The sequence below is a fragment of the Spea bombifrons genome, chromosome 5 (assembly GCF_027358695.1).
Source record: "Spea bombifrons isolate aSpeBom1 chromosome 5, aSpeBom1.2.pri, whole genome shotgun sequence".
Lineage (NCBI taxonomy): Eukaryota > Metazoa > Chordata > Amphibia > Anura > Pelobatidae > Spea > Spea bombifrons.
In genome coordinates this window covers 49,614,868-49,639,448 of record NC_071091.1, presented here as the reverse complement: position 1 = coordinate 49,639,448, position 24,581 = coordinate 49,614,868, and the positions used below count along the sequence as shown (strand labels likewise).

General features: G+C 40.6%; 1 protein-coding gene across 2 annotated transcripts in view; it reads right to left on the bottom strand.

Moving 5' to 3' along the window:
* CTNND2 (catenin delta 2) overlaps positions 1-24,581 on the bottom strand; it is a 396,723-nt gene that overhangs the window by 266,839 nt on the left and 105,303 nt on the right. The window lies entirely within an intron of this gene.

Here is a 24,581-nt window from a genome sequence, read left to right as displayed (position 1 = left end):
TGATGAAAATGGCAAAAAAAAACCTTGATCGTGAATGGGTTAAATTAATGTTTTCTATAAACAGATACTGACATACAACCAGAAATTATTTAAACGCAATTAGCTTCCAAATGCTACGTGTATGTTAAAATATACAATAGTGTGACGTTTGTAAATTAACCGAGATGCACATCAAACATTTTCATAATAAAATGATGAACTGTGAAGGCTCGTGCCACAAATACATTTATCTAAACATGCACAAAATTGAATCTGGCTTTCTAACTCTGATCCAGCATAGAAGACTTAGAAAGAAAAAAATACATTGACAATGCTCTTACAATTTCATGTTCACTCAGTCACAGAACATTGGACATTGATCGATGCCCATTTTGCTTAACTGAAAAGGCTATTCAAAGGCTATTTTTAGTAGTGAAGACCTGCTATGTCTTGCATTGTGTGAATGTTTAATGGCTTCCTGTCCTTTTCAAATAAATTGTGATGCTTTTTTGTTCCTTGGTCAATTCATCTTTAAGTTCACTTATTTATTTACTCATTCAAATTAGTATCACGTGCAAAACAATCAACACTTAGGTATTTCACATGAAACCTTTCTAAACTAACTTCCCCATGAAAGAAATGAATTCATTTATTCATTCACTCATTTGTGATTCATTCATTAATAGATTGTTTTAACAAAGCTAGCAGACACCCTGAGGTTAAACGGAGTGTTCCCTCATTTGCCCCCTTTTCACCATTACAACAGAATGTATACTTCAAAAAGTTCATTTTTAATGCAGATCATGACATCATGACCTGTGAATGTTTTACAAAACCTAAACAATTATAAAATGTATTGCGATATATTTTTCAAGTGATAGTACGTTGTAAAGAGCTTTAGCCTTTTGATGTAATGATTGAACTGTAACTTCCACTGCTAAACAGAGGATCTATTGGTACAAAGACCATGGATGCTCTATGGATACATGTTTGTATGATGAAATTTCAAGAAATAGACAGAGTTTGGTAAAAATGGGCAGACCATATTAGAAAGTAGGGTTTTAACTTAAGATTCTTGAGCTCTAGACAATAGGCTCCATGCACACCCCTAGTCTGTCTAGTATGAAATCCAGCCTGTGAATGCAAAAGTATCATTAAATACATTGTGAAATGGCAACAAATGAATTAAATTGTGACATAATGTTTTCTGTTTACTTAAATCTTCCCCAACTCTTTAATAAAGCATTTAATGTTTTAAAAGGCAGTTAAATGATGCTTTAGGGTTATGCAGGGTTATACAAATAGGACAAAAGGAACAGTGACCTTCTCGGCTTCTAGCCCAACTGCATATATCAAGCGTCATGGAAATTATAATGAAAGATTCATGGATTTCAATATGAGAAGACAGAGAGTAGATGGGATAGAAATATTTAAATGCATAATGGGATTTTAACAACATACATGACATGAATATATTTCATGAGGGGAAATGTCAGGACAATTGGTCATAGTTTAAAACTAAAGGGTTGGAGGCGTAGATGCAATGTATGAAAGACAAGTGGAACAACTTCCGAGCAAAAGCGGTAGAGGTTAATAAAGTAAGAGAATGTAAACATGCATTGCTATGACTTTCCTGAATATAAAACAGAATCAAGTTTTTACATAAGGAATAATTCAGAGTAGATGGGTTCAATGGTTATTATCTACCATCAATTTCTATGCTCTTCTCCATCTATACCAGTATATTTTATGTCTGTTAATTAATCTGTTAATTATGTCTGTTAATTATGTAAGTTAAAAATAATAACTGTATCTGCTGGTATTTTATAAATGAAATGTAAATAATTATTAAACACTTAAAAGAGATAGTCAAAATGACATGCTATCGCATAAGTAAAAGAAAACAGGATAATCTATAATAAATACCTCTTATGTTATCCAAACAAATAAATAAAATGCTGACTGAAACAAATATTTTGGGCATTTTAGTATGAAGTAGGATTAGAGGTTAAACATATTATGCATGTTATTTTGCATGATTGTTTTACGTTTAAAGAAAAAAATGACCTGTGACTAAAAAAAAAAAAAAAATAAGTAGCGTCTCTGCCTTTAAAGCTGTTCTGGTACAAAAATACAGAGGTTACTTAATATTTTCCATGTCTTTAAAGCAGCTATATAATTTGAAGTACAATCATAAATAGTTACTAAATCCAGCAAACATGTGCTTTGGACGTTTTGTTGCAACACTTACTCTAGAATTATAAAGAATAGCTGAACAGGGCAAGTTTGTTGAATGCTTATTTTTATGGTTAGTCCCATTATGCAATTCAAATTCTATTGATTAAATTAAATATATTTTACGAAGCAGACCCCTCTAGCTTTTCTGGCATTACTCACTCTATTAATTTTTTCATTACAGTCAAATGATTTGAATATCGTTTAGTAAAACATGACTGCTTCTAGGGCAAGTATAAAAATAAATTGACAAGCTAAAAATTTCATTGCATTTTACTGCATTGATCTTAGAAGGGTATGAGAAAGTTTATAAATGCTGAAAAAATGAAATAGCTAACATATCAAATGATGAGCTAAAAATGGAAAATCCTAAAGAATTGGTCATTTTAATAATAAAGAATGCACAAAAGTGCTTGCAAAAACCTAATAAGCCTAAAACATTTGCTTTGCACAAGGGTTGGTGTATAGTAGTGCACACAAAAACATCTACTCTCATAGCCTCTGTCCCCTCTAAACGTTTACCAAAACAATCACACGAGAAAGCATTGCTTAGAAAACATAGTAAGTTATAAGGACAAGTGATTCAAATGTCCATTGCACATCATGTTCGCACTTAAAATAGCACACATAAACATAATTCAACTTAAAATTGGCTTGGTCATTATAAAACCCATGATCAACCTGAAGGACAGAGCTAAGTGGCACTTGAGCTCTTTGACCCATGGGGACTTTCCTAACAGCTTGGCAGTGTCAGGATAAGACATCCCAAGGATGCTATTCAACAAGGTAGGCTAGTGAAGCTAGGGTTGACAACTGTCCAGGTTTCACCTAGACTGTTCTGGAATAAAAAGGTAGGTCTCAGGTCCTGGGTTTACCTTCTTATGACCCAGCTGGGACTAGTGGCAACCTGAGCCTGAATTCCTTAGAAGGGGGCTAATCAGCCATTGAGAACGTGAAAGTGGTTGAATGCTTGTGAAGGGGGGGGGTCGAAGTTCAGCAAGGGTGCAGGAGAGAGATGCCATTCTACATATGCTCATGATGTTGCGTAGGAGGTAGGTTTAGTTACAGTGTCAGGGTGTACCATGTTACAGACACTGTCTGGAGCAAAACAATTGTAAGCAGGTTTTGTTTTTATTTTTAATATGCAGTAGCTTTATTTGCTCTTTCTTTATGAAACTATCTTCTTCTTCACTACTCTCTATTTCCTCATATATCTTGCCTTCTTTCTGTCTCCACTCATTCCCCTACTTACTCTCTTGTCTCTCATCTTCTTTGTCTCTTCTCTCATTTCTCTCTTTTTATTTTTCTCTCTCCTAAACTTTCTTGACTTTCTTTCTTATTTCTCCCTTCTCTCCTCTCATTTCCATCTACTAAACCAAACATTTGAGCTATCACAAGTAAAACCATGGCCACACCTCAGGTCCAACCTCACAAAGGGTGTCTAGGAAATGGCTTGGCAAAAGGTGTCAACCCTAAGTGCAGGCCAAGTTAACCAACCCCCAAAACAACTAACCTCTACCAGACTCATCAACCTTGAAAGCCACTAACAAAACCACATACAGAAAGTAACACTTAAATAATATATAATAAAAAAGAATTTATTATTACAGAGGGAGGTAGAGTGTGAGCTACTTAAAGAGATCTTCAAAGATCAAACAGCAAAGGAACTGTAAAATGTACAGATTTATCTTTTTTCCCTTTCTCTCATTTCAACTTTATCTGCTTAGAAGAGAACCCAAATGTACAGAAGTCACAAGTGAAGTGTTAACTGGTGATCCATGCTTTGATAAAGTCCATAGGAGGCTTTTCTCTTGTTCTAAGTAGAAAGTTTGTCAATATCCATAGCCCACTATCAAATCAACATTTTTAATTAGAGTTGGTTCGTGACTAGCAGCCATACCATCGTAATGGTGCTCCTCACTTTCCATCTTGTGACATAAGATGTCCCTATCAAAATGCTCAAAAGCTTCATTTAAATGAGGAGATAAAAATATGACATATACCGTATTTATCGGCGTATAACATGCACTTTTATAACTAAAATACGAAGCAGAAACCCTGTGTGTTATATGCCGATGAATCCTAAAGCTGCACGATTTCCAGCCACATCTCCCTCACTTCCAGTCCTGGGGAGGGAGCGTGTTATATGCCGATAAATACGCTGTCTTTTAGTATCAGTTTATTTAAAGCCAAGATACACTCTCTATAATTAGTTACAAAAATAATGCATTTGCAGAATATAAAAGGGGGGGCACTATATGTAACTCTTCTTGTGAAAAAGAAAAATAATGTATAACTATGTCATTCCACCATGAGACAATTTACCAGAAATATCTAATGTTATACCTATAGCATAATACATACATTGGTATTTATAACGTTGACATTGAAACAATTAAAATTCCTCAACATTGTTGAACAAGAATAATTGCACTATGTCTCAATATCCCAGGGAAATCTGTGTCCATCCAAATTATCATTATTCTTGTTTTGTGTAAACTTGTTAGAATTGCTGAAAGGCAGAAGCCCATCTATATTTCAATAATTTGCCTTGGGGAAAGTCACTTGCTTGTAATTGACACAATAGAATGGATGTTAGTTAAGAATGTTTGTAAATATACAATAATAAAAAAAATACAAAATACAAAATTTAAATAACTCCCCAGTACTATAATATAAGTTCCACTATACAAAAAAAACTTAGATCATTCAATACATCATCAAATCATTGCTATTACATTAGCACAAAAGAGTGTTATTTGTTAAATGGTGAGTCATAGGTTTTCCCCACAGGGAGGGCTAAATTGGTCATGTATAATGCATAAACATTAGATGACAAACTGGACAAGTTACTGATGAAAAATATGTTGGTTTGGACAAACATGCGTGATTGGATGCCTAAGCCTATTTCACCCATCTAGAGCAAATTTAAGAATGGGTGTACAGCAGCTCCAGTTTACCAGGGGAAGTCATTATTATCTGTGAAGGTTTAATATTGGGAATACATTACTAGCTGGCTTGATCAAACTATTATTAGAAGCTTTTAGGTATGGCTTGGACACATTTTTACTTAATAGAAAATACTAATGAGCATACATTTAAAAAAAAATAATGGTTAATCCTGGGATCTGGTTCTGAAGCTTTTGTTCCCTGCTTGGCCTTTATCTTAATCACTACATGCAGGATCATGTTTTTGGACACAAAACTTTTCAATAGATTTCATTCACTCAGGGGAGTGTGCAGTTTTCTGTCTACACACTGTGGTAAAGTGTATGGGAGCGTGGTTGATGGTATATATATCTCACCTGGTTACCTCTGCCAGGCATGGTAGCAAACCCAGGTGCTCTCAGGTGAGGCTTCCTAAGCTCGTTACTGGGGAGGAAGCCTTAAAAGAGAGGGCTGTTAAGTTTGCAGGTGAAGGGAGAAACTGAATGAAGGAGCAGCTACAGCCAGCGCTGCAGCTCACCAGGTATGAAGCTTTACCCCATACAAAACTGGTTACTTTGCTTTGCGTCAGACCTTAGGCTGCTAGAGAGGTATCCTGCTGTTTAGTTAGAGCCGGACAGGCTTATAGTTTGTTTTGTTTACAAGGTGCTCTGTGACTACAACATCTAAATAAACGCGCTTTTACGTTGGAAACCTGTGTGAAACTGTCATTGCCGCCTCATGCGTGAGCTGTCCCCTACAATTGGTGGAGAATGCGGGCACAGTGGTGCTAGGAGCAACGGCAGGACAAAACACAGCATCTGAATTTTGTGGACATTTAAAGGGCCGGAAGCATATGTCCTGAGTGAAGGCTGCAGCACTGTACGGCCCATCCGGCACAATGGAGGAAGTGATAAAGCAGCTGATACAGGCTAACCTGAGACATGAGCAGGCCTTGGAACAACAACGGAAGTTTCATGCAGAGGCTTTTCACGCCCAGCAACATGCGCAACAGCAGACTATGGCCCAACAACAGGAAACGAATCGCCTGTTAATGGAGCAGATTGCTGCGCTCAGAGAGACTGTTGTGGCTCAGTCCCAACAAGTGGAGGCAAGCCCCCTTGAGACTGTTAACGTGAGGAGGGCCGTTCAGCGGGGCTTACAAAAAATGACACCCGACGACGACGTTGAGGCATACCTCACCGTATTTGAGAGAGTGGCGGAGAGAGAGAGACTGCCAGTTGCAGAGTGGGCAGAAGTGATTGCACCCTTCCTGACTGGTGAACCGCAAAAGGCCTACTATGACCTCGGGGAGCAGGATGTCCGGGACTTTACAAAACTAAAAATGGAGATCCTTGCTCGCCTGGGTGTTACGCCCGCTGTTCGGGCCAAGAGAGTCCACTGTTGGAAATACACCATGGACAAGCCTGCCAGGTCCCAGATGTATGATCTAATTCATCTTGTACGCAAGTGGCTGGAACCAGAATCCACTACACCAGCCCAGATTGTGGAAAAGGTGGTAGTGGACCACTACCTCCGCGCCCTCCCGGCGGAGCTACAACGGTGGGTTGGGCATGGAGACCCCAGAACTGCTGAGCAGCTTGTCAACATGGTGGAAAGGTTCATAGCAACCGAGGACTTCCTCCGTGAGGTCCCTGCGGCACCAACACCTTCCAAGATTGTCAGACCCGCGACATCTTTGGGTAAGAGAGTTCCAGCTGGAGGTGTATGGAAAAATGTGAGAGAGAGCAGGGCTCTAGAGTTTGGGCAAGGGCAAAAGACTGATCCTGAACCCCTGGGACCCCACAATCCTAGAAAGGGCTCCCTACTAAGGAGGCCAGGGAACCCCCAGTGCTGGAGGTGCCATGAGTGGGGACACATAGCCGCCTATTGCCCTCTTAACTCAGAGCCCATGGTGTGTGACGCTAGTCGGCGTCAGTCCCTGTTTGCAGAACCTGTTTGTGCAGCCATTCCAGAATCAGAGACTGAGCCGCATTTTTGTATGGTGAAGATAGGTGACTGCTCCGTGAAGGCACTTTTGGACTCGGGTAGCCTGGTGACTTTGGTTCGGGCTGGCCTTGTGACTATGGACTACGTGCCGAACAAGCACATAAGAGTGCTATGCATCCACGGGGATATTGTAGCTTACCCTGTGGCCCCCATTAAGTTGGTGACCCCATCTGGAACTGTGACCTACGAAGTCGGAGTTGTAAAAAGACTTATGCATGCGGTTATTTTAGGCCGCGATTTCCCCTTGTTCTGGGAGTTGTGGAGAAGGGGGAACGTTTCTGCAGCTGGGGAACAAACTCCGGCAGAGTCTGTAACCCTCCCTGTAAATAATGGGTCAGGTGAGACGGCCATTGGGAACAATGATACCAGTAAGGGGCATGATGAAAAGGATCTAGGCCCACCTGAAATGTATAGTGAAGATTCTTTCCCCTTGCAGGTGTTAGCTGGGGAGGAAGAAGAAGAAGAAACTTCCCTACCCGGCCAACAGGTCTTAGATTTAGAAATGTCTCGGGGTAACTTCGGGACCGAGCAAGTGAGAGACCCCACTCTGGGAACTGCACGGGCAAATGTCACGGTAGTAAATGGGGTACCACAGGAACCCGAAGCTGACCAGAAATTTCCGCATTTTGCCATGAATGGGGATCTAGTGTACCGGGTCACCAAAGTTAACAAGGAAATTGTGGAACAGCTTCTGGTGCCAAAACCATACCGACACCTGGTGCTGGACATAGCCCATAACCATGTGTTTGGGGGGCACTTGGGGACTAATAAAACACAAGAGAGGGTCCTCCAAAGGTTTTATTGGCCTGGGGTATATGAAGAAGTAAAAAGATATTGTGAGTCATGCCCCACATGCCAGAAGAGTGCCCCAACACCACACTTCCGTAGCCCCTTGGTGCCACTTCCCATCATTGAAGTACCATTTGAGAGAGTTGCCATGGATTTGGTAGGGCCCATTGTCAAATCTGCTAGGGGACACCAATACATTTTGGTTGTCTTGGATTATGCTACCCGGTACCCAGAGGCGGTACCCTTAAGAAACATGGCCTCCAAAAATATTGCTAGGGAGTTGTTTTACATGTTCTCTCGCACGGGGATCCCTAAAGAAATTCTTACTGACCAGGGTACGCCCTTTATGTCACGGGTCATGAAAGACCTGTGTAAGTTGTTTAAAATCACTCACCTCCGTACCTCAGTGTACCACCCTCAAACAGACGGGTTAGTGGAGAGGTTTAACAAAACCCTAAAGCATATGCTAAAAAAGGTGGTAGAAAGGGATGGTCGGGATTGGGACTGTCTATTACCCTACCTCATGTTCTCTATCCGGGAGGTGCCCCAAGCGTCTACAGGGTTTTCCCCCTTTGAGTTAGTGTATGGCCGACATCCACGGGGTTTGTTAGATATTGCCAAGGAAACTTGGGAGACCGAGGCCACCCCATATAAGAGTGTTATTGAACATGTGGCTCAGATGCAGGAGCGAATAGCGACGGTGATGCCTATAGTTAAAACACATCTGCAAAGAGCGCAGGAGGCCCAGAGCAGAATTTATAACAGATCTGCCAGGTTGAGGGCCTTTAATCCTGGGGACAGGGTCCTGGTTTTAGTGCCCACCGTTGAAAGTAAGTTTTTAGCCAAGTGGCAGGGTCCCTATGAGGTTGTAGAGAAGATGAGTGAGGTGAACTACAAGGTCCATCAACCGGGCAGGAGAAAACCCTTCCAGGTTTACCACGTAAACCTGATCAAGCCGTGGAAAGAGCGGGAGTCTTTGGGGGCGACCCAGGCAGGGGTCAAAGAAGTGGGGCAACCAGTTCCCCCAGTAACCATAGGAGAGGCACTGTCAGTGCCCCAGAAGCAGGAGGTGAGGGAGTTCCTGCAGGAAAACAGACGAAAGTTTTCGGACCTACCTGGCCGTACCCACCTCATAAAACACCATATTAAAACTGAGCCTCACAGTAAAGTGAACCTGAAGCCATACAGGATACCAGAAGCCCGTAGAGAGGCGGTATCCACGGAGGTCAGGCGCATGCTTGAATTAGGTGTTATTGAGGAATCTACTAGTGAGTGGTCAAGCCCCATAGTGCTAATCCCAAAGCCCAACGGGACGTGGAGGTTCTGTAATGACTTCAGGAGATTAAATGAGGTCTCAAAGTTTGATGCGTACCCCATGCCCCGAGTGGATGAACTGGTTGAGAGGCTTGGGAAGGCAAGGTACATTACAACACTTGACCTTACAAAGGGCTATTGGCAGATACCGTTAACTGAGGAGGCTAAAGAGAAGACTGCCTTTTCCACTCCAGAGGGCCTGTTCCAGTATGTTGTGATGCCATTTGGGTTACATGGGGCCCCTGCTACCTTTCAGAGGCTGATGGATCTGATTTTGAGACCACATCGTGATTATGCCGCTGCTTACCTGGACGATGTGGTAATTTTTTCGTCTGACTGGAAAAGTCACCTCGGTAAGGTACAGGGCGTGTTAGACTCCATTAGTGATGCAGGCCTAACCATAAACCCTGAAAAATGTGCAGTGGGTCTGGAGGAAGCAAGATACCTGGGTTATATCATTGGTAGGGGGCTGGTTAAACCCCAGATCAATAAGATTGAGGCGATACAGAACTGGCCTAGGCCAGTAACAAAGAAACAAGTGAGGGCTTTCCTTGGCATAACCGGGTACTACCGTCGGTTCGTGCCCAATTTTGCCTCCATGGCCACACCATTGACAGACTTAACAAAGGGTGGTAAGTCAGTGATGGTAAAGTGGAACCCCGAGGCAGAAAGGGCTTTTCAGAGTCTGAAGTCTGTCCTGTGTGACCAGCCAGTGCTCGTTTCCCCTGATTTTAGGAAACCATTTCTGGTTCAGACAGACGCGTCTGCTAGAGGTTTGGGGGCAGTTTTGTCACAAGTGGTTAATGGGGAAGAACACCCAGTGCTGTACTTGAGTAGGAAACTGACCCCAGCAGAGGCAAATTATGCCATAGTGGAAAGGGAGTGTCTCGCCATCAAGTGGGCGTTGGAGTCCCTGAGATATTACCTGCTGGGCCGGGAATTCGTGTTGGTGACTGACCATGCTCCTTTGGCATGGATGAAACAGAATAAGGAGAGAAATGCAAGAGTGACCAGATGGTTTCTCTCCTTGCAAAATTTTAGATTTACAGTGGAGCATAGACCAGGGAAGTTACATGGGAATGCGGATGCGTTGTCCAGGGTGTACTGTATGGTTGCTGACGCTGTCCAGACCTCTGGTCTGGAGTCGACGGGGGGGATATGTGGTAAAGTGTATGGGAGCGTGGTTGATGGTATATATATCTCACCTGGTTACCTCTGCCAGGCATGGTAGCAAACCCAGGTGCTCTCAGGTGAGGCTTCCTAAGCTCGTTACTGGGGAGGAAGCCTTAAAAGAGAGGGCTGTTAAGTTTGCAGGTGAAGGGAGAAACTGAATGAAGGAGCAGCTACAGCCAGCGCTGCAGCTCACCAGGTATGAAGCTTTACCCCATACAAAACTGGTTACTTTGCTTTGCGTCAGACCTTAGGCTGCTAGAGAGGTATCCTGCTGTTTAGTTAGAGCCGGACAGGCTTATAGTTTGTTTTGTTTACAAGGTGCTCTGTGACTACAACATCTAAATAAACGCGCTTTTACGTTGGAAACCTGTGTGAAACTGTCATTGCCGCCTCATGCGTGAGCTGTCCCCTACAACACACACAACCAACATTTCTTTATTTTCAAAAAATTAACCACTTGCCACTTGTTATACATGACTATCGAGCTAGGTTTCTTGTGAAATATACATGTAATTTAACATCACCAGCTGATCAAGTAAATTAAAGTATGGAAATGCATGCATATACACTCATTTAAACAGCTATTGCTTACAAACCTTTAAATAACAGAATGCTGCTCTGTAAATTACCAAAATGTTATTGTTTGTGTTCATAGAGCGAAAGGAATATACACAACCTAACCTTATAAAATGTGAAAAGGTTACACTCTGTATCCTTTATCTTCATGATGCAACATCCCTTTAGAGAAGTGCTTGACATTCTAAGTTAGATTTTAACAGCAGCTTGCCAATTTGAGCAGCAGCTTGCTTACTCTTGATGTGCGATTACAAAAAATAAATTGTGAATAAAATAGAATTGGTCCTTTGACATTTCTTAACTTTGTAAGCATATCAACAGCAGCTTTGCAAATTGTATCAGATATGATTTTTTTTCTAGTTTAGTTTCCTTTCGTAAGCAACAGTTTATGTGCCTCTTCAGTAGTAGTAAAGTTTAATGGAATTGTAATTTTTTCATATTCTAACATGTCAAGGTGGTATTATTTAGAAATAGCAAAGTCCCTGGAATGTTATACGCCATGTTTTCTAATGTTATAGGCCATGTTTTCTAAGTAGTTTTAAGTCAAACTATGTAGCTCAATTGTTACATAATCTGGATAAACATTGTGGGTTTTATTACTTTAATAAACAGATCTTTACTAAGCATGGACAACATTTAATTGTAATAATTCATGTTATACACAAACAAATAGAGAAGGACAGATCAAAAGTGTCCAACTGTCAGGATCTCAGGTAGGAACCCAGTTGCAGCTCTCAACAGGATCAGTCAGTTTACAAGGGTTCAGGCAGAAAGCATAGTCAGGCAGGTCCAAAGGAATACGTGCAAATACCACAAAACAACCGAGCAATGAAGGCTCTGTTGTTCAGGGTTTTAAAGGATGAAACTCCACCCTTGGGTTGTTATAATCAGTATGTTCAGGTTCCATGGCTTGTTCTGAAGCCATGGACACCTGGGGAGATTGAAAGCAGCTGTGTGTGTCTCCCTGGCATCGGTGGTTGCTGGGGAGACGTGTTGAACAGAGTTAGGCCGGGCCCCCGCCACGTGAGCAGGAGCACTGTAATGGGTAGATAACTATATGACATACACTATATGACCAAAAGTATGTGGACACCAGAGCATTACACCTATACAAGCTTGTTGGGCATCTACTCCAAAACTATGGGGATTAATATGAGTTGGCCCCTACTTCGCGGCTATAACAGCCTCTAAGAATGCTTTCCAAAGGTTTTTTAATGTGTCTGTGGGAATTTGCGCTCATTCAGCCCAGAGAGCATTTGTGAGGTCAGGCATTGATTGTAGACGAGAAGATCTTACTTGCAGTCTGTGTTTTAATTCAATGGTGTTCAATGGGGTCAAGGTCAGGTCCCTGTGCAGGTCACTCGACTTCCACCAACACAAACTTCTCAAACCAAGTCTTTATAGACCTTGCTATGTGCACAGGGGCACAGCCATGCTGGAATATACTTTCCTCAAACTGGTGCTACAAAGTATCCAACTTTCTAAAATGTCTTTGGATGCTGTAGCATGAACATTACTGTTCTCTGGAAAACCCTGAAAAACAGCCCCAGACCATTATCCCTCCTCCACCAAACTTTACAGCGACTTTATCAGGACAGATCTAGAAGGTGGCATCCTATAACAGTGACACGTTTGAAGTCACTGAGCTCTTTAGTAGAACCCATACTACAGTCAATGTTTGTCTATGGGGACGGCATGCCTATGTGATTGACTTTATATACCTGTTTGCAATGGGTGTGGCTGAAGCACCTAAACACAATAATTAGGATGTTTCCATAAACCTTTGGTCATATGGTTCAATTTATAAAGGTTAAATTCCTGAAGGTATTATTTAATGAATAGCCATCTGAAATTCCGGCGAATTAAAGTAAAAAAACATAAAAATCTGCAGCACAAATTTACAAATATCTGTTTTCAAGAATTTATGTAAAGTACAGTTTGATAGCTCAAACATTAAATAACAAAAAAGTTGACAGCTACTGGGGGAAGTAAATTTATTCTTCTTTCTTTTAATATTTTTGCTCAGTGAGACTATTGATCCCCTCATGCATTAAATTAGAAAGCGAATCCTGCTTTGTTGTAGTACTTATTAACTACTTGTACAGGGGAAATGGAGAAATAAAAGGCAAAATGATAAAATAATTACATCTTGTGAATACTTTTGAAAATTAGATATATAAACAGGTAATGACTTGTTAATAAACAGTTGTAATGCTCATGTTTTTAGTCTAATTGGATGCAAAGATGCATGTGATTTTGGAAATTACCTTTAGGAATAATTTCAACTGAACTGTGTCTAGCACAAACTGTTTGTATTGGAATTAAAGCCACAATGGGATTTCACTACATATTAAAGCAAAGACTACCAGCTTGCATGTTCAAATAATGTGCATGCATCTGTTCTTACATAACAATTGCATATGTTTTAAAAATGTTACCCAAATAATTGTTTAATCATACACGAAACTGTACGCATACAAAATCCCTGACTTTGTGCAAGTGATCACACCAAATATCGATTTATTTTATATTTTTCTTCTTTTCACTTGCTTTGCATTTTGTTATCTGGTAAAAAATTAACTATTAACATGTCTAGTTTTGAAAGCATTCTTACTTTAAAGTACCTAAAACTTTTACGAAGTACTGTATGCATACTCTGGGGTGTTCCTGACGATGTCAGTGGACATGGTGTGTGCATTGCATTGCTACAGTGCAATGAAATTCCTATAACGTCTGTTTAAACTTTAAGAAATATGTTTATAATCCAGCTGCACAATAGACTATGACAGGGGCGTAACTAGAAACCTCAGGGCCCCGGTGCGAGAATCTGTTAAGGGCTCCCCCCACCCCCAACCCATCTATCCCTTTCTCACGATCTACCCTCTCCCTCCCTACCCCCACCTTCTCACGATCTACCCTCTCCCTCCCTACCCCCACCTTCTCACGATCTACCCACTCCCTCCCTACCCCCTTCTCACGATCTACCCACTACCTCCCTACCCCCCTTCTCACGATCTACCCACTCCCTCCCCTCACGATCTACCCACTCCCTCGCTACACCCCCCTTCTCACGATCTACCCACTCCTTCCCTACCCCCCCTTTGTAGGTCACTTACCGTCAACTCCTGTGTTGGGAGCGCGAGGCGTTTGTCTCGGGTGCCAGCGCTTCACTGCTGAGCGCCGGCATATGACATCATATGCCGGCGCTCATCGTGAAGCGCCGGCACCCGAGACAGATGCCTCATGCTTCCAACACTGCACTCTGGGCAGCGCTGAGGCAGGCGGCGGCGACGGCGGCAGCAGCGGCATCCTGGATTTCTGTCAGTCAGGGGGGCCCAAGAGTTGCCGAGCGGTCGTTTTCAGCAACCGCTCGGCACCCCTTGGGCCCCCTGACCGACAGAACTCCAGGGCCCGGTCGCAGTCGCGACCCCTGCGACCCCGGTAGTTCCGCCACTGGACTATGGGTTATTTATTTAAAAAATAGACTTGCATCTGTCTTCCTTCTTCTGGTTTACTTTAATTTTCTCTATGCCGCACAGGAATGCACAATTCTAATGGTTCACACATGGCAACAAATACTAGTCTGTTCCCTCCCTGATTTATCAGTCACTCTACAGAGCTTACTTGAAGGGTCAGCCCTAGGCAGGTGCCACTGGTTCTTTGCACTCGGCCTGCAAAGTAATTAGCTAGAAATGCTCTCATCACTGTTACATTGAAAGGGAATCAAATTCAGAAGCCCTGCTTAGTATGTACTGACTCCAGTATGATCTCTGATCCCTGCAGCTGATTGCCTCTACATTGACAGCCTATAAAAAAACGAACAGAAGATCAACAAGTAGAGGAAGAGAGGGAGTAGAAAAATCCAGAAACAGCAATAATAAAAATAGATACCTAAATGACTAATACAAAACAAAACACGTAAAGGACCTCCCTAGTGGTGTCATTTTGATACTATCAAAGGTTCCTTGGGTTTATGGATCTCTGAAAAAAAGGTAAAAGAGAAACAAAAAAACATAGAAACACAAAAAACTTTTAAATGTTAGTGTTGGGACTTGCAGTTGCATTTGTCAGGATGGATATTAAGTTGGTTAATATTTTGATTAATTGAGATTTTGACCAGCTTTAAATCAATTAATTTTTTTGGATTGGATCCTATTTTTTAAGTCAAATGCCAACTTAACTATGTAAATAGACTGTTTGCTTTCCATTATGCTTCCCAACATAATCTAGAACCAACTAAAGTTGACTTAAATTGTGAGTTTACAGTACTGAATCTGCAAATTACTCCAGTGAAGCCTGCTGAGTTGGACCTAGTTTGCTAATGTACCGTATTTCCCCAAGTATAAGACGCTCCCTTGTATAAGACGAACCTTAATTTTGGGTGCCGAAATTTTTTAAAAATATATTACATAAAGTTATTGTAGTGGCTGCCTGGGCATGACATGAGTGTGATTGATGTTAGCAGCTAACAATTGTTAGCAATCGCACTCCTATCATGCTCAGGCAGCCAGTACATGCACATCACTTTCAGCCTCCCTGTGCCCCCTAAACACGGATCCATAATAACACACACATTCATTTACTCCCCCACCTTACCTGAACTGCAGATCTTCTGCTGCGGCTCGCAGACTTCCGTGGGGGCCGATGTTTCCCCTCTGCCTTGCTCGAGCAGGAACAGGAACTGAGCGGAGTCATGTGATGCGATGTGCATTCACGTCACTCCACTGGGTTCCTGTGCAGCCACGTCGGATCAGGAGACGCTGCTGAGCAACACAGGTAAGCAGCAGATCCCCTTTTTAGTAAAAAATGTTTTTAAAAAATCTACCACCACTGTATAAGACGCACCAAATTGTTAGACCCCAAATTTTTCTACAAAAAATGTGTCTTATACATGGTGAAATACAGTAATAGTATTACGTGCTTACTTACATGTTGAGTGCTTGGATAAGCAAGATTCACTCTACCACTCCCTGTCCTGCATTAACCACTTTCTAGCCTGCCATGACTAGCCCTACATTCTCCACCCCTGGTTCCTATATAAAGAAGAGGGGTGCCAGGCTAGCATACCTAGATATTCCCATGAATACCTAGTTACAAGTACTGCTTTGTCTGCTTAAAAGACATGTTGCTGGTTGTAGGCCATACATACAAATATGATGGCCTTAAATACAATTCACTTTTTGGTTTAATTAAATCTCATTTATTTTTGGATCATTTTACAGTAGAGAAAGAGACTTTCAGAAATTACACTTTTAATTTATTGATGACATGAATATTTTTCATGTCTGAAGAAATTATATTTTAAAAACAGGAATTCAGATTTACTGAATAATACAAAACCTAGGGCTTGCTTTCAAAGAAATTACACAGCATAATTTGTGCTATAGTCCAATTATAAAATCAAAAGCAAAGTACGGCAAAGTAAATTATCAGTTGCTTGCCTAACCTGATTTGCCACAGTCGAAAAACACTGTTACAAATGTAAGGAAAGATAATAATTTCCAAAATCTTATTTGCATTTTAACCCAGTTAGAACTAAAATATTTAGACGCAGGAAGATGTTGTTAATTATGGCTTAAGCATTTGTAAATATGGCTGGAACTTAACAAGGCTGGTCTACTGCATTGCAGATGAATTGGCTAGTGATAAAATCCACTATGCGAATGCTTTAACAGTATGCTCTATGGAATATGTGATAGAATGCCTAGACTAGTAATAGAACCCTAAAATGCTAGTAGGAGCTAAAGACGTACATCCACCCATATTACAAGTCCCTACCTTGAAAAGAATGCATCAATATTTCTGGTAGGAAGGTTAGAGGCATACACTTGTTTGTACATGTGTGGGCACCAGGCCCCCCAAGCAGCTGGGGCCCATGCATCTATGCTGATCTACTTCTCTGATAAAAGCCCTGTATGGCATCACTATGAGCTGTTAAATATTGTGTTTATCTTTTTATTCTCTGACGTTCTAACACTTGTACATACTGGCATCATGGCATGCTGACATCCATTATGTAACATGCTTACATACAGTATGTGCATATCTCTATTTATATTTCTTTGAATGCCTATGTTATTGTTGTGATTTGTGTTTGTGCATTTAAAAATGGCATAAAAAAACTCCTATATGATTATTGCCCTCTGACCGTATGATGGTTGGTCTGATGCAGCTCAGCTGGTTTTTGTACAGTTTTGTACAGTTGTCTATCATCAGGAGTGTGTAGCACACTCAGACTTATTATCAGTTACTTCAATAAAAGAGAGTTGTATCTGATCTGCTCTCTGGTTCTACCTTACAAGTATATCATAAGCATACCTGGGAACTCTCCGGGTTTGACCCAGAGATTGCCGGGTGAGCGCTCCTCCTCTGGTTCTCCAGGTCAAGACCCGAATCCTCCGGGTCGCGGGAGCGGGGTCTTGACACGCTACGCTCCCCGCATATTTTTCCTGTAAATGGGTGTGTTTCCCGGTGCCATCATCGGGAAGCCCCCAACCTCATCGGAAATGCCCCCCGACATCATCGAGAATGCCCCTGACGTCAGCGGGACCACCCACTGACGTCAGCGTGCAGTCCTGGCCGCATCCCGCATGGGAAGGCTCTGGGTAGCCGGAGCCGAGAAGTTCCCAAGTATGATCATAAGATGTAATTTGCCAATGAAAATAATTAGAAATGCATGGTGATCTCATAAATAAAGAACAACTGCTGGAAAAATATAGATTGCTTTCTTTCATTCACAGTTTAAACTCTCTTTAATTATACTTGAACCTTTGTAACACAAAATAGTCAACATATATTCAAATTAAATGGGTGCTGGTTGAAAAACTAATGTTATACAGCTTAAATTAATTTGTGGCATAACTTAAAAACACAACTTTTTAAAATAATTTAGATAAGGATCCCTTTAAATAAGCAGGCTCTCCAATCAAAAATGCTTGTACACAAAGAAGCACAACACTGTCCTTAAAATAGATTCTAGCTTTTCATGGCTGGCATAGAAACCATTTGCATTTTTCCCTGTGACATGAAAAGAGCACAGTTTACAAGGCCACATATCAGGAGGTAAGACATTAACTTAAGATTTTCCAGTGGGAGCTAAGCAGCTGGGTTCCTCTTAGAGCTAGGTCAAAAAATCTACCAAGGGCTTTGTCTGACTTCTTTTTAAACCTTATTCTTAATTGATTAATTAGCTAACGCCAACAATTCTTTGCTGGCAGCTTCAGCATTTTAGCAGTTCTTAGAAGAGTTTTAACCTTTGCATTGACTATCTGTTACGCCAATGTTTTCACATAATGGATCACATATCTACTAAGCATATTTTATCACAACTGACCAATATCTTACAACACTGGGGTAGTGTGTGTTAGTCAAAAAATAATACCCCCTCAAAAAAAAAATGTCCCAATGAATGGTTAAATAATCATGAAGAAAATAACTTTCTTCATAGTGGCAATGATTTGTGATAACATTTAATCATTTTTAATGCTACCTATTTTTCTTGTGTCTTTTTGGGAACTGAAAAGGGTTCATGTTACTAGTCAATTCATTATTACCAATGTAAACATAGATGGATAGACAGACTATACTTATGGTTTTAGCATTCTTATATAACTTTTTGCAGAACTTACTTTAACTTGACATTCCCTTTATAGTCTCACAATGCAAACAGAGGTTCAATTGTTCTCTACTAGGCAGCCACGCATTGTTGAAAGCTATGCTTTTCTGGTAGACTGCCCCCAGCTGTGAAGTGTTCTGCATCACACTGGGATTTGTGCTGATTTAGTAATGACTAAGAAGGAAAATGTAACAGTAAAGACCTATTTATTTGACAAAGTGTTGCCTTGTGTCTACATTGATAATTGCCGTTCAAAAAGATTTATTTTTCATATGCCAATCATGTACATTGCTTTTTATTATTGATGCGCAATTCAAAGGACTACAGAATTGTGTAGATCCCAGAATATTACTTTTAGAATGTTGTGAATTACAGATACTGTAATTCAATGGCAGGAACTGAACTCGACCCAAGCAGCTACAAGAAATTGTTCCTAACCACTGGGCCACCATAGTGAAACTAGGCCAGCTGGAGGGATCATAGTTCTCACTTATAACTGTTCCAGGGAGCCGACTGAATGTCTTGAATGTTGCTCAGTGAGCACTTTACATGTTTAGTCTTAGAAACGACTTTCAAATCTTCTGTATCTGTAGCAACACAAAAGATATGGAGAGATGTGATAAAGCATAACACAATGTGGCTTTATTCAGTTCATACCAAGACCTACACATTGCTGTGAAAAAGTATTTGCCGCTTCCCGATTTCTTCTATTTTTGCATATTTGTGACACTTAAATGTTTGAGATAATCAAATGAACTTTACTATTAGACAAAGATAACTCAAGTAAACGGGTATAAAAGGAAAAATACTATCCAGCCCTACCTGACGCTATGTGAAAGCATAATTGCCTTAATAATTACTAAATCAACCAATTAACCAAATGTAATTGATATTTGGGTTCAATTTCACTAGACACACCCAGGCATTATTACTGCCAGCCCTGTGGAATCTAAACATCAATTAAATATAATCAATTAGGTTTAGCTTTTGGTTAGCTGGCTACATACCATCTATGTCAAGTTCCTTCTGTGTAGAACACGAAGATTCAACCAGACACTGCATTATATTAGAAACATTCCTCACTTTTTATCAACAATCCTCCTAAACAGAAAAAAAAACCATGGAAGTAAAACATCCCACAGAACTTTTAAAGAGCCATTTTCTTCACTGAGCTCTATACCTCAAAGGCCAGAACTTGTATAGTCCAATTTTTTCACCTCTGAAGATGCCTGTTGGCAAAAAGCGTCACTTGATTTTGACACAGAACAAGCACCCTGTATTTTACACTGGATGTCAATATCAAATTGTATCTATTGTTTTATTAATATGCTATATTAAATCTGCATTTCATATGAATCTAATTCCAGTAAACCCAGTACTTTAAATAACGCTATCACCAATTTGTTTCTTTATCAATTTAATAGAAGCTGTCTTGCAAAGCAAACTAGGCTAAAAGGTCTCAAAATGAAGCCCATAATGCTGCAATCTAAAGAAATTCAAGAAAAGATGAGGAGCAAGGTCATCTATCAGTCTAGAAAGGGTTACAATGCCATTTCTAAGGCTCTGGGACTCCAGTGACACACCATGAGAATAATTATCTACAATTGCAGAAAACGTGGAACAGTTGTGAACCTTCCCAGGAGTGACCGGCCTATGAAAGTTCCTCGAGGAGCACATCGACAACTCTTCCAAGGGGTCACAAAAGAACCTAGACTAACGTATAAATAACTGTAGGCCTTGCTTGTGTTAATTAAGGTCAGTGTTTATGATTCCACAATATGAAAAATAACATCTATGCTAGAGTTGCAAGCCAAAAAACTTGGCTGATCGAAAGGTTCAACTCACATTTGCCAAAAAAATCTTTAAAGTGGAACATTTTGGAAGACATGGGTATAATTACATTAAAGAGTGTATCTGGCCATCAGTCCATGACCTAAAGTTACAATGCAGTTGGGTTATGCAGCAGGCCAATGATCAGAAGCAAGTCTACCTCTGAATGACTCAAATGAATGACTTTTTGTGGTATGACCTTAAAAGGGCTTTTCGTGTTCGAAAACCCTCCAATAAATTTAAATAATTCTGCTACAAAGAGTGGGCTCGAATTCCTCCATGGTGATGTAAAAGACTCATTGCCAGTTATCGTAAATGTTTGATTGCAGTTGTTGCCACCAAGGGTGGTCCAACCAGTTGTTAGATATAACTCATGTTGAAATAAAATCATGCAACATTATTGGAAGACATAAGTTATTTTTATTTTATTATAACTAGGCATGAAAGCATAGATGTAACAATCTAGAAGAAGTTATAAACTCGACTTGGTACAAATATATTTCTCTAGCGAGTACCAGCATTTTATTATCCCATTAAAAATAAATTCCCATTAGAATCTGAGAAATCTTTCATCCACTGTGACAAACCTCCAAAGTTACTGTATTATTCCTTTGAGTGTATGCACTAAATTGAATGATGTCTGTCCCAGCATGCTACAGACGCTTTACAGAACTGCATTTACCCTTATTCACTGCACCAGCTATTTATTAAACCTTCTAGGCACTTATTTCCATGGCCATTATTCCATTCACCCCTACTTGGCACCATTGGTGCATACTTAAGCCTGTCACTATGCATAAGAGATAAAAGTGTTTAAGTCACTGGATCACAAGCTCCCTTTTTTACTTTTTAAAAAGCTAATGTGTAATTAGTCTTATTTATTACTTGGGTTGTAACTCAAATACTTACAAGGTAGAAAATGTAAAACAGTATGTTCAAGTAGGCATGACGTTGCTCAACATGTGTAAATAAAAAGGAAGGATTTATTCAATCAGCAAACCAGGGATATACAGTATAGTTTGTTTGTCTTTCAGTGCCATATTATTTAAATAAGAGCTTGGAGCCTTGATGCTATGTTTTGTAATTTTCATAACAAAAAGTGAATAATGGCTGTAATTTGAATAAATATGTTCCAAGGTTTTAGACAGGTGTGAATAAAACTCTTGCTGTAAAGTAAAAACGCTTTCAAAAATACACTTAGAAGTAGTTTATTTTTCTCCCAACGGGGATGCTGTAATGCCTCGATACTGAGGCATTCAGGAACACTGAAAACTGCTTCAGAGGCCTCTTGTGATATTGATGCATTCAGCAACACTGAAAATCCACCCCAGGACTCACTGTGAATGTTCCAGAGAGCATGAACAAATACCATAGCACAAAATGATGATTCTCACAAGATGGCAGAGCCCACTAAAAAATAAATGGCAAGTCAACAAATCCCAGGTTATTAATCACATAAAAAAATAATAATCCAGTGATGTCAACGTAAGAGGAACCATCTAGTTTTAACAAAATTTAAAAAGGCCAAAAACATGAACAAATAATGAAACATGAGCAAGTCCTGAAATTAGCGCTCTATCTTCCTACATATCCTGGCATGGAAAGAGTTAAAATACTAGCATTTGTAATACCCATGGGTGTGACAGAACCCTCCATCACTGGGACCACTGGAGAGGCCTGAGAGCCAGCTTCCTCCCTTTTGACTATGGGCCCTGGGTTTGTAAAGACTTCTGTGTCTACCCCAGCAGTATATCATGTCATCACTTGCTGAGGGGATTGCTGGCAGACAGCCAGGATGTGCATCCAGGGAGTGACTGCCATTGTTTTAGTTTACTGTTGTACAAGTCAGTCCCTCCCCCCCAGTTCCACCACTACAGACATTCACCCTATTGTACTGTTTATCACTTAACTAACCCTGTTTATGGGTTTAAGGGGGCAGTTTATATCCCAGTATCTTGTTTTATGTTAATATGTGTTTTGCAGGATATATCCAGCCCTGAGTCTCGGCTAGTGACTGGGGAACTGGGGAAAGAGTGTTGTCCCAGGCTAAGGGAGCACAAGTCAGCGGAGGTAGTGGGTTAGACTAGCCAGCTCCGTGACAACGAGTATCTAGTTTTTAACAAAAATAATGGTTTCATGGTTAATTGAATAGGCCAGGTTCAAAGATGTCCCAAATATAACATGGGCGCAGACCGACCAGATGTCAATTTTTTTTTACAAACATGCACACCTCCCAAACAACTTGACAATCTTATACATGGTGGTATCACTGTAATCAAGAGATCTTGCTGAACACATATTAGGTTGTTGTTTGGCAGTGACATATACCAAGGGCTATAAATTCATACCCGAAGTACAATGTGTGCAAAACAAACAAAAATGAATACCACAAACTTTGATAATGGCTGGTGGTAGAATTAGCGCATGTAAAGTGTTAGAGCATCTGAATTACCTTGGGGTGTATAGTTTTCAGAAATAAATGGTTTGAAGGGGGTGAATTGAATTGGCTGGCTTCAAAGATATCCAAAATAGGACATGTGGAATTACAAGATTAGAAAAAAGGATTTGAAATAGCAAAACCCTACTTGTATTTATTGGCATATAACCAACAAAACAGAAATCATTAGGTATTTCTAAACTCAAGACAAATTAGCTTTTGTAGATGGCTTTTGTAGATGGCTAAAATATTTTTAAGAATATTTTTTTTTAATTGTTCATCATATTTTATTATTTTTTTTACAATAAATTAGATTATATGATGGTAATAATGGTAAAAAATGGTAATGGTAAAAAAAGGATTAACCTTGTGTGGGTACACTTAATGCAATTTTCATATCAAGAAGTGAATAATGACTGTACTTTGAATAAAAAGACCAGCTTTGCAGGTATATATCAATTGGAAATTACATATAAACTCTGCATTAAAGGTATAGCTAAAAACCCCTAAATTACAGGCATAGATCACTGGTCACACACCCCAAAGCCAACCCTGGCGTCCACATTGCCCACATAGAACCTGACCAGCACCCAAATTACACATTGTGTCAACTTTGTCCCCAAACAGCTGAACGTACGGCATGTTTGTCCCATAAACACACCATCTGTGCCATCTTTGTCCCCATTGCCTAAACACCCTGCTTATACCATCTTTGCTTTTTTGACAAATCAATAATACACCTATGATTCAAACACTTTTACAGTCACTCACTAATTCACACAATCATTTATTCTTTCACACAAATTATTTACACATATTCGTTAATGCATCCACACATTAATCCATTCATTCTCGCTCTCATTCTGACTCTTTATTTCAATATTCTTGCCAAACTCCTTTCTCCCTATCTATCCCCTCTCCCTCCATATCTACCCCTCTCCCTATCTACCCTCTCTCCCTCCCTATCTACCCTATCTAACCCCTCTCCCTTCCTATCTAACCCCTCTAACTCCCTCCCTATCTACCACCTCTCCCTCCCTATCTACCCCCTCTCCCTCCCTATCTATCCTATCTACCCCCTCTCCCTCCCAATCTATCCTATCTACCCCCTCTCCCTCCCTATATACCACCTCTCCCTCCCTATACACCTCCTCTCCCTCCCTATCTACCCCCTCTCCCTCCCAGTCTATCCCATCTATCCCCTCTCCCTCCCAATCTATCCCATTTACCCCCTCTCCCTCCCAATCTATCCCATCTATCCCCCCTCTCCCTCCCAATCTATCCCCTCTCCCTCCCAATCTATCCTCTCTCCCTCCCAATCTATCCTATCTACCCCCTCTCCCTCCCAATCTATGCTATCTACCCCCCTCTCCCACCCTATCTACCCTTTCTCACTTCCTATCTACCTCTTCTCACTCCCTATCTACCTCTTCTCACTCTCTAACCTCCTCCTAACTTTCTATCGTCTCCCCCCCTTTGAAGTTCACTTACCTTGGGCTTGTAGAAGTCTAGCGGTGGGATCGCCAGGTCTCTGTCTCCCTGGTTCTGCCGCAGTGTGCACGGCTGCACTGCTGAGCGCCGGATATGACATCATATACCGCGCTCGGCTTGAAATGCCGGCACTGCGACCAAGGCAGAGGTGTAAATAGAAACTAATTCAATATACCATTAGCATTTTGGGCTGGTTTTGCTCTTAGT